General features: G+C 52.2%; 1 protein-coding gene across 4 annotated transcripts in view; it reads left to right on the top strand.

The window, feature by feature from the left end:
- PSPC1 (paraspeckle component 1) overlaps positions 1 to 17337 on the top strand; it is a 998435-nt gene that overhangs the window by 357465 nt on the left and 623633 nt on the right. The gene's annotated exons all lie outside the window — the stretch shown is intronic.

Consider the following 17337-nt stretch of genomic DNA (forward strand, 5'->3'; position numbering starts at 1 on the left):
GCACGTTTTGCTGGTGACTGATGCAAGATTTTAAATGTTGTGCAGAATGAACTGTCCATCTTTATGGCGTGCACTGTTTTTGAATTTTGTGGGTGAGTTTAGGAGACTACGATCTACTGCCACCAAGATTTATGGTAGTTGCCACAGTATTTGTTCCTATTGCCAGCCAACCTGCAGGCTTTTATCCACACAACTTAGTCTTCCATTGATCGAGGACAACTACGTGAGTTTTCAATGTTTAGATGAGGATGGTTTCTAGATCTACTTCACAAACCAGCAAAGCGCCTTTCCCACTTGCACCATGCTCATCTCTAACAAATTTGCAGCTAACGTTAATTTTTCAGGGACTTTGCCATTGCATCATGCTTATATATGCTTGATTTGTCTGACTCCTTACTTGTCCATACCAACGTAGAGAAATCTCGGTGTTTAGTAGCTCTTTACTGTGTTGGGGCTAAGAATTTGTCCCAAAAGCTATGTTTGAAATAAAAGAAAAGCAGCGATATTTCATAAAACTGAATTCTCGTAAACCCCACCTCCAGTAATGTTCTAAAATATCTTGTAAGAGCGTCATCTGTAGTCTACCATCTAGTTATAGACCCTTTGCACCTCCACGAAATCTCCCATGCTGTTATCGTATCTTTGTGATTGAAATCCCTAGACAGTCACTTGGCTTCAAACAGATTTTGTGGAAGTCAATTAAGTACCTATTCGTGTCTTGGAAGTTTATCTTCCTTGTTTAGTAAAATGGCTAGACAAAGCTTACTGCAGAGAATGACAATTACCTTGAGAATCGGGAGTTTTGTTAATGCCACACCTTCAGTGTTAAACGAAGCACGTGCGCCACAGTGATCTATACAGCAGTTGTCTTAAAAGGGATTGATGCATCAGCCTGCCACTCCACTTTGTACACTATTCCTCAGTGTCAGTTGGTCGATGTTGCAAAGGTGTGTTTTATGTTCCCTTTTTAAAAATGCGAACTGTTTTTACTGAAGCCATTGTGTTAAAAAAAAGTATTTAATCTTTATTAACCGCTGCCTTGTAGTTTTGCCTATTCTGTAATTGTGTAACTTTTCAATGTATTACTGTGGCCCATATTACTTTGAAATGATCTGATAACGCAATCTGGAATGGCATAGAATGGATGTGTAGGTCTGTCTGAGGTATCTTGCTATTGAAGGTTTTATCTGAATTTGCCTTGGTCTCGACAAATGAGACCTTTGTAAAGGTTCTGTTCATCTGAAAGGCTAGAAAATATTAATTAGTATTTGCCTGCCATGTGGGTATTGTATGACATACATGTCTGTGGCTTGGTTTACCATATGTTTGTCCTTTAGACTAGGTGAAACTGGAACAGAAATGTCTCCAGTAAGCGTTATTTTGCCCTATTTATAATTCGTGATTTGTCTATTTTAGGCATTTTGTAGAGTGCTTCACTGTGTAGGCCACATGAGTGCCCATTGAGGTAGTGTGTGAACAAGGCATGCACTACAGGAGTAAGTAATTGCAGAGTAATACAGATGTTTTTTTTATAAAGGACGATGACAGCAGGAGGTGAAGAGGAAGGTAGGTTTGTCAGAAGAGACCCCTAGGCACAGCTGCAAACCCTGCTGCTGGACTACTGTTACAACTGCTCTCCCGTACCCTCGATCCTGTATGAGCGTTCCTTGCAAGGGACAGGAATGGAACCTTTTTTCCACCAGAAAACATCAGTTCCCCTTTAAATAAAATGGCGCGCTGAGGTCACGGCCCTGGGAGTGCAGGCCCCCTTATCCCCGCCCACTGACGCCACACCTCGGTCCCCCTTTCCTTGTCGACTGGAACAGACTCTAGCATCAGCGCTCCTTGGTGAGGCCTCAAGCCTCGTAATTCCATGCCCCATCAACGAAATCTTTTCATTTTCTTTTACAGATTTGGGAACACTGTCCAATGGTGCCCTAGTTTGTCCCTGGCGCATGTCTGCCTCGACAGGCTTCAGCAAGTGCCCATCGTGAGACAGTTCCTTCCCCCACAGCAGATCTGCATGCTCGGTCTCGGTGCCTTGGTGAAGACGACGAATGGGTGAGGGTGCTCCACGTGCAATCTCATGCCCAGGTCGCTTAAACACTGGCTTGTGCGTTGGAGAGACCTTTTCAACAAGACTCCTCCACAGAACGTCAAGGGCTATGGCCAAAGGACGACAAGAAAAGGTAGGTGCTTTATTCTCTAACACCCTGCATAGGTGACTCCTTCCCGGGGAAGCCTTCCGGTGGGAGGGGTCAATCCAGACCTCACGCAGTCTCAGGGAGCACAGATGCTCACGCAGCTACCAGCCGAGGGGTCCAAGGACCCTACCACCGCCTGTGAGCTATACCACTACTGGTATTCTTCCAGAGGGGCCTTGTCCTGATACCGTGTCTTTACTTGAGGGGGCACCTATATGCAGGGCCACCACAACCGGCCGGGAGGCCAAGGGCTCTCAGCCTACCAGGTCTACACCTGAGGTGGAATGCGGGGCAGAGCCGGTGCATACAGGCATGCAGTCTGAGCCTGGGACGCGTCTGCTACAGGTCCACACACTTAAGGCACGGACAAAATGGCGGCGGCACGAGACCAGATGGTTGCCACTTCCGATCCTCAAAGGCAGGAACCCCCACAGGCAGAGGCCTGCCAGCCAGGTGATCAACAGAGGAGGAGCTTTACTCGAAGGGCAGACTGGGTACCCATGGCGCCAGTTACCTGGACCACGTCATACCGCAACAGCTCGGGTACGGACAAGGCCTGGGGAGGCCGCAGGCATACCCCACCGCCTCAGTACAGGATCGTGCTCGGCCAGCCTGTGAGGACAGGTTTTTCAACCAATTAATGTCCCTCATGCGGTCCTCCTCCCCCTCACCCCCCCAGTCATCGGTTATTGCTCAAGCATCCATGCATGCCAAGCCCCAGGCGTGATCGTCGAACTGCCTCAGCAGCCCTCTTGAACAAGGAAGAAAAGACTCTAGAAACTTATGGCAAGAAGGTCTACTCTAATAATGCTGGCCCTACACCTCAGGCAGGCCAACGCAGACGCCATGCTGGCTGTGGCCAATAGGCACCTGTGGAGGGAAATCGCAGACTTCCTGCCTGACATCCCTAAGGACAAGCAAGCTTCCTTCAAAGTAGGCCTAGCTGAGGCGAAACTCATGGCACAGGACATGAAGGAGGCCATGGTAGGTCACATCAGCACGGCTAACAGAGCGATCTGTCTGGCAATGGACATGAGGCGCACAGCCTGGCTAATGGCTACCAGGTTTAACCCGACCGTCCCTTTGAAGGAGGGGATCTTTTCCACTCCACCTGAAGAGCTGGACAAGAGCAGCTCTCACACAGCAAAGTCGCTGGTGATTGTTACCAAACCAGCAGCAACGCCTTTCTCACAGTCAATCTCGCTCAGACGAGGAGTGATCTTTTGGCGGTTTCCGCAGGTTTCAAGACCGCAAAGCCAGGCAGCCTGACTGATCTCCCAGTCAGCACAGGCGAAAACACCACGAAGCTCAAGGGGCTCTTCCAGTGCCCCTCATCAGCCTCTGACCAGAAAAAACAATGACCATTCTTTTCAGGTCTACAGCACCCCAGTTGGGGGCAGGCTGGCCCAGCACAGTCAGGCTTGGCGGTTGAAGTTCTCAAGACGCATGGATCATCAGTTGTGTTCTACGGTTTCCAGTTACCGCTTCGTTCTCCCCTCCCGAGGTCACCCACCTCCCTCCCCCACAGATCGGTACACCATCACTAGTAGCAGAGGTTTGCTCCCTTGTAGAGCGAGATGGTAGATGCCCCTCCCCCAGCAGGGGCAGGGCTTTTACTTGTGCTACTCTCGACCCCCCCCCCCCCCCCCCTCCAGTCTGTTGTGATACACACAGCAGCAGAGGGTATTCCCCATGCGTTCAAGGTTGGTGATTCAACAGCCGTCTTCCATTTCCACAGCAGGTCCCTCACCATGGCATGGTGGTATCACTTTCTGGGCGTTCTAGCAGCATGCCTCCTGACTGTCCCTTAAACCAGACTCCGCATGACGAAGCTTCAGTTGCATTTTGTTGATTCCTGGGATCAGGAGTCGGGCCTGACAAAGGTCTGCATCACTCAACATCTGGACCACAATCTCAAATTGTGGCAGCAGGAGGAGGTGGTCTTTTTGGGCAGGCGGTTCTGTCCACCCCCATAGAGTACACCATTAACACGGACTCCTCCCTCCATGGGTGGGGAGCCACTCTGGGACACTCACCTGGTGCATGGGCTCTGGACCCAGACCGACCGGCAGAATCACATCAACTGTCTGGAACTTATGGCAATCTGGTTGGACCGCAAGTCGTTTCTCCCGACCATTAGGGGCAGGTCAGTGTGCATTCAGAAAGACAACACAACCTGCATGTACTATATCAAACAGGGGGGCATCAGATCCCCGCGGCTGTGCTCACTCACCCTGGAAATCTGAGAATGGGCTATCAGACAGGTGTGGATCTCGGCAGCTCATCTTCCGGGAGCTTCCAATCTGGAAGCGGACTGGCTGTTGTCTGGCCCCGACAATTACAAGTGGCAGCTGAGTGGGAAAGTACTCCAGGAAGTATTAAGCAGATGGGGCCACCACAGACAGATTTTGACGGTAAACAACTGACGTGTCGGCAATTTGTGTTCTGGGGAGGAAGGTGATGCAACTCCCTGGGGAAGCACTCCAGATACCTTGGGACAGGATGTGGGCATATGCATGCCCACTCACACCGCTGGTTCACAAGGTCGTGAGCAAGATCAGGAACTTGAGCAACTTTAAGATAATCCTCATAGCTCCTAGCTGGCTGGCACAACCTTGGTTCTTGGATCTGCGCCAGTTGTCAACCCAGCTGGAGATGGTGCTTCCCCTCGGGAAGGGCCCTCTAATAGGGCAGCAGGCGGTGCAGTCTCCAGCACCTGCAGTTTTGTAGCGACAATTTAGAGATCATTCAAAGTGCCAGAAGTCAGCCTACCCTCAAGCAGTACAAAAGCAAATGGACAAGATTCTGTTTTTGGGCATAGGAAAATGTGGTGAATCCACTATGTACCCTTGACCAAGTCATGCTTGGCCTATCTCGCCAGATCGGGTGACCAGGTGGATACCTGCCGAACATACCTGGCCGCTATTGGCGCATACAGGAACTTGGACTCTCTTGTCTGGTCTTCGGTCAAACCTGTAGTAAAAAACTTGAATTCCTGACCAGGCTGTATACCCTGGTAAAACGCTTTCATCCCTTTTGGGACCTTCATGTAGTGTGAGGTGCTATAGCCCACATACCCTTTGAACCATGGGCCACAGCAGACATTATCGTTGGTCACTCTTAACCTCCTGGTTGGTCTTGCGTCAGCTCAGAGTGAGTGACATTCAGGTGTTAGTCGCCTCAGAACCGTACACTAGATTCATAAAGATAGGCTGTGCTTGTACCCAAAGTTCCTTCCAAAGGTGGTGTCCTTTCATATCATCTAGGAGATTGTGCTCCCTGCATTCTTTCCGGACCCCAAGGCAGATGGTGAACAAACTCTACTGCCTGGATGTCAGGTTAGCGTTGAGATTGTATCTGGACAGAACAAATGGCATCCGCAAGACTGTACTGTTTGTAACATTTGGAGTCTCCAGGCCTGGGCAACAAGCCTCCAAGCCATCTATAGCTCGATGGATGACTGCAATGATCCCGGAAGCATACAAGGTGCAACGTAAGGATCTGCTGCAGGGCGTGCATGCGGTAAGAGCCAAGGTGACCGCAGTTGCATACCAGCGCCACATTCCATGGCAGGTGATCAGCAGGGCAGCAACATTGGCCACTTTCTGTGTTTTGCAGCACTACTGCTTGGATACCAGTTCCTTGGCAGATGCAGCATTTGGTCAAGCGGTGCTGCATGATCCATTTGCCTAGCAGGGTCTGGCCCTCCTCCACAGGCTGCTGTAGTTGTAATCCCCCATACAGGATGGAGGAAAGGAGATGAACATAGGAGTAAGTGAGTGTTACTCACCGGAGTGACCAACGTACTCTCCTTTCCTCCATACGTCCCACCATCCATCCCCCCTATAATAAGACCAGTGAGATTATTAGTGTAATACAGCCGACGCGTCAAAAGGGGACTGAGGTGTGGCTCTGGTGGGTCGGTTTAAGGGAGCCTGCGGGGACATGCGCCAGTTAATTTAAGGGGAAATGTCTTAAGTGTTGGAATAAGTCTGTTCCGTCCCTACTTGAGGGACACCCATACAGTATGGAGGAAAGGGGACTATGCACTAGGAGTACGTTAGTCACTCAGGTGAGTAACACTTAATATATAGCTCATGAACCCTGTCTGCTCTTGAATGATACGGGAGGTCAGACCACAACACCTTTTCCCCATAATAGAGGGAAAACGAATCTGGTGAAAAAAGGATGGTAAACCAGGAGGCGATAGGTGGTGACAGGAACGAGAGACAGCATGAAAAATGAACAGGACGAGGCTAGGAATGGCATGATCAAATGCACCAATAGAACCAGACAAATATCATAACTAAAGTCAGTAATAAAGAAAATGGTCTTCAATTCGGGGTGATAGTTCTCCCCTTGATACAGATCCTTGAAATTGGCAGCAAGACCAGAACCATTTGAAGCACTCGTATCGGACAATGGCTCATTGCTTGGAACATCTGTTACATTGGGGAGCAGTGAACAAGGTCATGAAAAGACCATTTATCATTTTCCAGTAGCACATTCTTCTTCCCTAAACTTAAAACTCTCCATGGGCTTTCTTATTTAGAAAAACCCTTTACTAGTTTTATTTTACTTAACAATTCCCCTTCCTTAAACAAAACGCCATGGGGGCCTATGGTGCGATCATAAAGTTATTTGTAGTTAGTCTGCTACGCTTTCCTTACCTCTGCCATATTCACAACCTTGACAATCCTTGACAGCCAAGCCAGACTCAAGCAGCTGCACTCATCCTTCACATAACAGTTCAACCCCAGTTTTGGAATGCTGAGTCTTCCAATAGGCGTTCAGTGACTCCTTGAGTTTATCTCCATTGTAGTGAGTTTGCAAGTGCCAGCTGTATTGTACCCTTCATGAACCCTTCGTACGTTCTCCCAAACATTTGTCATAAAGTGAGGTGCGCTTATGCTGGACCACTAACCTTCGTTAATATCTGCATCTCTACAGCAAAGAATTTTGCAGCATTGTTTTTTATTATCCCTTCATGATCTCCCCCTTTACTAAAAATGGCTTCCAGGACCCCGACAATCGTCTGAGGTGTCGGCGTCCTGCACAACACCCCATTTTCCCCACTTCGAGGTGAAGAGGATGTTAGGTTTTTAGGTTTGTTGGAAGACCCCCAGGCATGGAGGCAATCCTTGCTACTGGAGATGCAGGTTACAACTGCTCTCCTGTATAGTTTTGAACCCTGGTCGCTGTTTAAGGATCTGGGAGATCAAACCATAACGATGCTTCAGTGTTGAAATTTGGAATAAATCGTGTTGTTATTTGAGCAAATCTTAGGAGTCAGACTGGGAGGATGTGTTGGGTTTTAGGTCTGGAAAGCTACTTGTTAACAAGTGTGATCACCTTTTCCAGAACTTGTGGACATTAGGATATTTATTCTCTTTGGATGAGAGGGTTAAGCAATCCAGAGGGAGGCACCCTGTATGTTTTAAGTTCTGTGTCCTTTTTATACCTAGAGGAGTGGCACGTTTGTGGCTGGGATTGAAGTGAATAGTGAAGTTGCTTGATTGTGGCTATTAAGCGTTGGGCGCTCAGTTTATCCTCACTGACCCTACACCTTTGTATGCACTAGAGATAATATTTTAACTTCAATGATTTAAGTGCATATGTGATAGGATTGTCTTTAGCTTGAAAAGTATCCAGACCGCTCGCCTCGTATCGGGAGCCTTGTTAGAAGCTATTGCATTAGTCTGGTTAGGAAGTGCCGGTGAGATCACTCCTTGGTGATCAAGATTTTTACATTCAGTACTACTGTTGGTGGTGTACCTGGGGCCAAGCAAAATATGTTAGTGGGGAGGAGGGTGGGCAAGGCATGTTAAAAGCATCTGAAGGTCTGCCTTCAATGCAAACAGTTTTGTGTTAACTTTTGGCCATTTCCATTTCCTTCACCATGCACTGTTCCCAGTTAAGTGGGTATGTGTTGTGAAGGCACCATGAAGCAAGACACACAGACTTAAAGTTCAAAATAAAATACTTTCTTAAATCAAATATCAGGATGTTAGAAGGCGTAACTTTCCCTATGCTAAGGTGGAATGTCCTTACCTGAACAAAACTAAGGAAAGTCTAAATCAAAGAGTTCAACCTAATTTGTGTCAACCTATACTTGCCTTCAAAACTAAAGCTAACCTATGTGTAGGGATGTCAAAAGAAAGAGTGTTCAGCTCCAAGTTCTGAGCCGCTTCCCCTTCCCCAAGTTATGAGAAAGTTCCATGAAAGTCTTTTTAACTTTCTCCAGTTCAAGGTGTTGAAGTTCAAAACCAATACTCTGGGTTCCCGTCCCCAAGTTCCAAGGAACACAGTTCACAGAAAGCAAAAGGTCTTGAGGCTTCATTCTCAAAACCGAATAATGTAGCTCTTTAAGTCTCTGGTTCCCTTCCCCTAGACTTTAACTTCACCATCACCATGTCTTTGGGTTTTCAACATGTAGGGTTCACTGATATCGGCTCAGTTGCCAGACCCAAATGGTCCACCCGTCAGTTTGTGCAACCAGTATGCCTAACTCTGCCTTTTGGCATTGATGTGTAGATTTACAATATTCTAACCTTGTCAGCCGCTTGGCTCTGCCATCACGTATCAGATTCTTTCCAGTCTTTGGCCTTGTCACTGCATTCGTTCATAAAAGTTCCGTTTGAGCTTTTTTTTTTCTCACACCCACCTTCTTAGAACTGCCCTTTTCTGTAATTTGTTTTATCAGCATTTGTTATATTCACTTTAATTGCTTGGCTCATGATGGTTTTTGTTCCATTCAACACTTCAGTTCATGATTTCATTCAATATTAATGATTTCTGCTGCTTAATTGTAAAGTGCCATTCAGTTTGCTATTCAATAGGCATTGTTTGCACAGAATTTTAAAGTTCCAATCATTTGGTATTGGCAGGAGCGCCATCATGTGCGAGCTTCCTCCCTGAACCTTGCCGGCTTGTGGCGTCTCCTTCTGGAAGTTCCCCCTGCTTCTCCTTCACTGCTGAAGCTGGGAAACTCCCCCTCTGGCGCTCTGCTAGCCTGCTGCGTGCCTCTGGATGCCGGCAATCAGAATGCTTCTTACACTTATGTCCCGTCCCTTTTCCTCCATACTTTGTCCATCCATTGCTAGGGACGGGAGACTAAACCTTTTGCACCAGAAAAAACCTTCTTCCTCTTTAAATTTAGAGGTGCACCAGGGCGTGGCCCTGGGAGCATACGCTCCCCTGATTCCGCTCAATGGCACCAGTCCCCTTTCCGCGTCGACGGGAACAGGCCGATTTCACCAGCACTCCTGGGTTTGGCTTCAGCCTTGTAATACCACGCGCTCGTCCCCGAAGTCTTCTATCTTTTTGTCGTCCTTTGCCATTCAGTTACTCGGTGCTCCGGCGTCTCGCTCCTGGCCAGCAGATGTCAACTTCAGCGAGCTTCAGCATGTGTCCAGCCTGCAACATGCTCTTCCCTACGTCGCTCTTTGCCTTCGCTGCCTTGGGCCGGACCACGGCTGGCAAGGTTGTATCACGTGCGACGCACTGACTCCACACGCACTGAAGAACAGGCTAGCTAGGTGGAGGGAGCTCTTCAAAAGATCACCTTTAGAGGACTTGAAAAACTTCAAGCAGAGATCGAGGCCCAAAGGAGGGCTGCTGTTTTCTGTAGCACCCTGTAAGGGCAACTCCTTCCTGACGAAACGCCCAAGCGGGAGGAACTTCTCGGGTTCTAGTACCAGCACATGCACCGAGGCTAGTCCAGCGACCGTCCTCACGGCCTAGGGGTCGTCGGATCCTTCGGGAATCGGTGTTGAGGGACTGCAAGGTTCTTTGACTGAGTGTTCACCCAAGGGGCAACACTAGTATCGGCTCAATGAGGGGGCGCCTGCACGCAGCACTACCGACGACAATGGACCTTCCAGGCCTAGACCTGATGTGCAGGGTAGGTCTCATGCTCCACCACCAAGTGTGTTTGAGGGGTCCGGGCTCAGGGAGCCATGCACCACGACTTTGGCACACAGCTCGACAAAATGGCAGCTGCGCCAGTAAACATGGCCACTCGGCCGATGCCACTCCTAGGAACAGAGCAGGCTGGTGAATTAGTTTCAAGGTGGGACTGGTGTCAACCAGGTAGGTGGCCTACAGTTTATCCATCTGCAGGGCAGGTTTCCCCTGCTACCTAGACAGTGCGCTCCGGCCCCAGCAGCCCCCAACCACTCAGTCAACATCCCCTGCCACGGCTTATGCCTCCAAAGACAGAATCTTCTAAAAGATTTCCAGCATGGGGTCTGGCATGGATTCACATGCTCATGAATGCTCATGAATATTCCCCGTCGTCCGGCTGGGAATCCTCGGTAAAGAAAAATCAGTATCAGTTTCGTTTCTGATCTGTCTTTCGTAGTAGTAACCAATCACTGATCTCTGCGTCATACTGACCACAGCCAATGACTGCCATCTCCCTAAGCCCCACCTCTGGCAGCCATCTTCAGATTTTTGCTGCACGTTCAAGTGTTGGGATCCTCGTGCTATTGCTCTCGAGCTTTAGTGCTTTTTTCGTGCTTTTTTCATAGGAGCAATTTCTCTTTTTCGGTCAAAAGAGCCTCAAGCTCCACCGTTTCTTTATCCGATCAACGGGGACCCGTGTCTGATTCTTCTACGCCCCTCAAGGGTGAAGATTTCGTCGAGCCACGCTTTTGGAGGACTCCAGAAGTTTCTCAGGCCCATCTCGGACATGGCCCAGGAGAAGGGAAGCTCGACGCCCGGAAAGCTGTTCAGGGTCTGCCCTGGATGCCAGCTTCAAAATGTCTTCAAGGAGGATGAACACTCCCTTTGCCTCTACTGCCTGCATTAGGACAAGACGCACGTGGAGAAGGACTGTGCGTTTTGCGGCAATATGTCGGAGCGGACCATGAAGGACCGCCATCTGCGTCTCGCCAACTGGCTGGAAGGGAAGAGCCGTCAGGCGAGAAGAAGTCAGAGCGGGTTCTAAGACCTTTGAGGGCGCACCGGCGACAGGGGCCCAACAGAAGGCCAAGCACCGCGAGTCCGCTGTCACCAGAACCGCCGAACGGTCGGGCTCTACGGGCGCCAGGCAGGGCGCATCCTCACCGGCGCCATCAACCACGAGCCAACGCTCTGGCTCAGGTAAGAGGAAGGCCAAGCACCCGGCAAAGCTCCTGGAGATACCCCGGTCGAGCTCAAAGGCCCCATCGGAGGGGGAGCGAGGCAGTGACCCTCCCCCCAAGGAGAAGGCGGTGAGCGCACCTAAGGTGGTGAAAGCCTTGATCCACCCGGCCAAGGCCTCTATCGAGAGAGTCGTGGCGGCCCTGGCTCAGCCTGTGGAGGCTACACCAGTCGTGGCGACCTTGGGGCACAGTCTCCCTGCCACCGCGGAGGGAGTCCTCTTTCATGCCCATCGACAGGACCCCAGTGAAACCTCCGACGGAGAAGAAAAAGGGGGGGCAGGAGGTCGTCGAGGATTCGGCCTCAACCTCTGAAGAGGAGCTGATCGAAGTCTTAAGCCACGGCGTTGGCGTGGAAGAAGACCAGCACGTCGGGAGGGACCCCGACGTCGGAGACGATGATAACCTCGAGGGTGCCGACGGGGCTCCTGACCGCCCTTCGGAATCCGCTTAACCAGTGCCGTAAGACAACTCGGCGGCCATTTTGTTGGCTATACAGTCTTTATGCTCGGAGATAAGGACGAGGTTGCCGTTACCACCAACGGAGGAACCGTTCCCGACGGGGGACCCGGAGCCAGGCCCTTCTGGGAGCCCTCCCCCTAAGAGAAGGATTCATCCTCCACCTCCTTTTCAACCATCGCGCCCTGCTCAGCCCTCCTCCCCGTCCCCGACCCGTGGGGATGATACGGGGACTGACACGGCCGCAACGGGTACAGACGACGAGGTTTACGACGAGGATCTCCCGTCATCACCTCCTCCCCGGGCTTCCCCGCCCGACGAGATTGGATCGTTTCATGCCATGATCACCAGGGCATCCGAGCTTTTCCAGCTCTGCCCGGAAAAGGAAGTTTTCCTTCCTCAACGGCGCGAGACCAAGAGGAAGATGGTCCTCACTGTACCTCTACTGGACGATATCTGGGATGAGGGTCTCGCCCTCCTCAAGAACCCATCCACAACGCCTGCGAGAAGGGATCGGTACGAGAAGAAGTACCGGGTCCCGGACGCGGCCACTTTGTGCCTTCGGGCACAGCCGACCCCGGACTCGGTCGTCTCCAGCGGCCAGGAAGAAAGCGGGGGGGGGCCTCGGCCTCTACGTTAACCTCCACGCCGGACGGCGAGGGAAAGAAATTGGACACGGGGGACGCAGAGTCATCTCATCGGCAGCGACTACGATTAAGGCTGCCAATACCTTGGCTATCGTAGCCCGCTAAGACAGGGAGTTGTGGTATATATCGCCCCCCTGCTGGACTTCTTACCAGACGACAAGAGGGCAGAGGCCCTAGAGATCTTGCAGGAAGGGGAAGTGGCATCGGACCACGCCATTACGATAGCGACGGACATCGCTGACACTGGATTTCGCCAGTTGGGCAACGGCGTGTGCCTTAGACGGCGTGGATGGCTCAAGGCAACTGACTTCCGGCAGGACGTGCAGACCAGAGTCTTGGACATGCCGTTCTATGGGAGCAACCTGTTGGGAAAACAGTGGACGATTCCCTACAAGCCATCAAGACGGACTCGGAGACGGCCCGGGCTCTTGGTGTTCTCCAGCAACGACGGCCGCCCTTTCGGAGTGGCGGAGGCAAGCAGGGTGCCTCCAAAGGTTCCGGCGGCAGATTTTCCACTTATCGTCAAGTGGCCCGTTCGTCGTCACAAGCCTACAGGGGACGAGGCAAGTCGGGCGGACACCGCTGTCGTCGCCAGGGAAGACAGGGCGGCAAAGCCTCGTCGAGGCAGGACTGAACCATCCTTGGGGTCAGGCCCCCACCGAAGCACCCCGGTGGGAGGCTGGCTGGCGAGCTTAGTCAGCGTGTGGGAGTCCATCTCCACCGACCGTTGGGTGCTGGACGCCCTGGCCCAGGGTCACGCGCTCGAGTTTCTAAAGAGGTGCCTGCGCGTCCCCACCTGTGGCCAGGAAGGAACATCCCGTCCCTCAACTTCTCTTGGAGGTAAAGGCGATGCTCAAGAAAGGCGCCATCAAGCTCGTCCCAAAGAGGCTTCGGGGCTCCGGAGTTGACTCAAGATACTTCCTCGTGAAGAAGATGGGAGGATGGCGTCCCATCCTGGACCTACGACGACTGAACAAATTCATCAAGGCACAGAAGTTCCGGATGGTCACCCTCCAGCACGTCCTGGGTCAGCTGGAGGAGGGCGATTTCCTGTCGTTGGATTTGGAGGATGCTTACTTCCATATCCCCATCCTAAAGGGACAACGAAAGTTTCTCAGATTCGTGGTCCAAGGGCGTCACTACCAGTTCAGAGCCCTTCCCTTCGGATTGAAGTCGGCACCCAGGGTGTTCACCGAGTGCCTCGCACCGGTGGCGGCGCGGCTGCGCCTGGAGGGGATCCACGTCTACCCCTACCTGGACGACTGGCTCATCTGAGCAAAGACAAGCTAACTCGCCGCGGCGCACACGGCGAGGACCGTCCAACTACTCACGGAAGACGCGCTGTTTCTGGGAGCGAAACTCGACCCAGTGGCGCTTCTGGCCTCTCCGTCGGAGGAAAGGACGAGGGCCATCTTGGGCAAGGTGCAGCGGATGCTGGTTGCGGACGCGGCCAGGGTGAGGTCCATTAAATCCCTCCTCGGAATGATGTCGTCTTGCATTTATCTCATCCGCCTGTGCAGGCTTCGGATGCGCCCGGTACAGGAGTTCCTGGACGCGCGCTGGATTCAGACGACGGCAGCTTCGAGGACAGGATCACACTCGACGAGAGCTTCCGACGAGCGATCCGGTGGTGGGGCACCTGCGCGCATCTGACGGCGGGCATGGACTTCCAGACCCCGGGCCACCAGAAGACCGTGACCACGGATGCCTCCCTGGAAGGGTGGGGAGCGCACACCGAAAATCTGCACGTGAAAGGCCTTTGGCTCCCGACGAAGTCCCTCCATATCAACGTCCTGGAGCTCTGGGCAGTGTTTTGGGCCCTCGGGTCCTTTCTTCCATCCCTCAAGGGCAAGGTGGTGAGGATCTTCACTGACACCACCACCATGTTCTACATCAGGAAGCAGGGCGGTACCAGATCCCCAGCCCTGTCCAAGGAGTTGCAGGATCTGTGGCATTTGGCCGTCGCCCAAGGGATGTTTCTGGTTCCGTTTCATCTGGCAGGAATAAAAAACACCATCGCCGACTCGCTCAGCAGAGAGCTGTGCTCGTGCCACGAGTGGGAGCTACGACAGGATCTAGTGGACCGCCTCTTTTGACGGTGGGGCACTCCCCAGATCGATCTGTTCGTGACTGCGACGAACTCCAAGTGCCGGAGGTTCGTCAGCAGGTTTCCCCAGCCGAGGAGCATGGGCGATGCTTTCTCGTTCCCCTGGGAGGGCCTGTTTCTTTACGCGTTCCCTCCATTGCCGTTGCTGATCCGGCTCATCAACCAGCTCAAGAGGTCACGGTGCAGGATGATCCTCGTCACACCTGCGTGGCCGAGGCAGATATGGTTCCCGGACCTTCTGGACTTGTCAGCGTCCCCGTCAATCAAGCTGCCAGTGGACACGGATCTTCTCTCCAGGGAAGGAGGCGCCATCCTCCATCACGACCCGAAGTCGCTGAACTTGCAGGCCTGGCTCCTGCAGCGTTAGAGTTTGGAGGCTACGACATACTGGCCGACTGCAGAGAGGTTCTTGCAAAGGCCAGGGCATCCTCAACTCTTAAATGCTACGGACACAAATGGAAGAGGTTCTCTGTCTGGTGCCATGCACAGAAGATTAATCTTCTACGGATTACGGCTCCTCGAGTACTGCCGTACTTGCTGACGCTGGCCAAGGCTGGACTGGCGCACGCTTCCATCAAGATTCATCTTGCTGCGATCTCCCAATACACCAGAACCACGGGACGGACGTCTTTGTGGTCTCATCGTCTGGTGAAAGAATTCATGAAGGGACTGTTCAGATGGTTCCCGCCGGTGAAGGCTCCTGCCCCGGCGTGGGAGCTCAACGTGGTGCTGACCAAGCTCATGGGACCTCCGTTCGAGCCTCTGCACTCAGCTCCGTTGAAGTTCCTGTCGTGGAAAACAGCGTTTCTTGTGGCCATCACTTCTGCACGACGAGTGGGAGAGATCCAGGCCCTTTCCTGCAAGCCCCCTGTACTTGACTTTTTACGACACGGGGGTAGTGCTCAGGACGCACCCCTCCTTCATGCCCAAGGTGCCGTCGGACTTCCACCTCAACAAACCCTTGGTGTTGCCTGTTTTCTTCCCGTCCCCTTTGTCGCCGGCTGAAAGGACTTTGCACTCGCTGGATGTAGCTAGAGCGCTGAAGTTCTACGTGGACCGCACAAAGTGTTTTCGGAAGGCGTCACAACTTTTTGTGAACTTTGGACCTGTCAATCAGGGGAAGGCTCTCTCAAAGGCTTCCATTTCCAGATGGCTCTCCGGCTGTATCATGTACTGTCATCGGTTGGCAAACCGACCGCTGCCCGGCCGTCCGAGAGCCCACTCCACCAGAGCGATCGCAGCTACCACAGCGTTCCTATCTGGTGTGCCCCTGCTGGACATCTGCAGGGCTACTACGTGGAGGTCGACGCACACCTTCACGAAATTCTACTGCGTTGACCGGGATTCCAGGGAGGAGTCCAGGGTCAGCCAAGCAGTGCTGCGCAACCTGTTCGCCTAAGGTGAGTCTGGTGAGAAGGTAAGAGATGCTTAATGTTGACTTGTTATATTGCTTAATGTTGAGCCTGTTGCCACCTCCCGTGGTTGTGCATGTGTGTACTGCTATGTATTCTTTTATTCATGAGCATGTGAATCCATGCCAGACCCCATGCTGGAGAAGGAACAAGTTACTTACCTGTAACTGTTCTCCAGCATGGGTCTGGCATGGATTCATATGCGAACCCACCCGCCTTCCCCTCTGCGACTCTTCACTTGGTCATACTGCCACTTCACGTGCTACCAAATCTGAAGATGGCTGCCAGAGGCGGGGCTTAGGGAGAGGGCAGTCATTAGCTGGGGGCAGTATGACGCAGAGATCAGTGATTGGTTACTACTACGAAAGACGGATCAGAAACGAAACTGATACTGACTTTTCTTTACCGAGGATTCCCAGCCTGACTGGGAATATTCATGAGCATTCATGAGCATGTGAATCCATGCCAGACCCATGCTGGAGAACAACAGTTACAGGAAAGTAACTTGTTCCTTCCTGTCACTGATGTGAATCCCCCTTCCCCCCCAGATGGGGGCCATCCTACGGGATGCAGTCAGGGACTTGTTCCCCCTGGTCACTCCACCGGCACCCATAGTCATTCCTCCCATGGCTCCGCAACCACAGGCCGCAGCACAGAACCCGCTGCTCCTTTGATTCCGTCTCCCTTGCCTCCCACAGCTCAGGCGGTCCCACAGCAGCCTCTGGTCTCCACACCGCAGCCCATGGCGCCCAGCACCCCCTCCTGCTCCGGATCAGTCGGATACAGACTAGGAGGACCCTGACACGCTGTCGTCAGCAACGGCCTTCCACGACAGGCTTGCAGGTTTGGCAGAATTTCTGGGCCTTACGCAACCCGAGGTAGAGCATCCCGATGAGGGGTTCTTGGCAGAAATCCTCACCTTAAGACCCCCCTACCAAGACTGGTATCCCGATGCAGAGAGAATTGGGCTTCTATTCCAGGATTTTCACCATATAAAAGAACTACTTGGCTGGCCTGAGTTGTTGGACCTATCCACCTTCAACCCCTCCCTCTTAAGAAATTCAAGATGGTTACGCCAGCACTCATTGCGGGGACACTAGACAAGGGAGACTGTGCTCCCTGGATCTGAAGGACACCTACCTACATGTTCTGATTTGGCAACCTCATCGCTCCTTCCTACGCTTCAGGATCATGGGCTGTCATTTCCAGTACAAGGTGCTTCCCTTTGGCCTCAATTAAGCCCACGGTATTTACCAGACTCATGAATTCAGTGGTAGCCCTCCTTGGGTCCACCAGGTCTACCTGTACCTGGACTGGCTCGTCCAGGCGAGATCCCCGGAGGGGGTTACCCACACTTCCTCCGTG

The sequence above is a fragment of the Ambystoma mexicanum genome, chromosome 7q (assembly GCF_040938575.1).
Source record: "Ambystoma mexicanum isolate Mex_15411 chromosome 7q, UKY_AmexF1_1, whole genome shotgun sequence".
Classification (NCBI taxonomy): Eukaryota; Metazoa; Chordata; class Amphibia; order Caudata; family Ambystomatidae; genus Ambystoma; species Ambystoma mexicanum.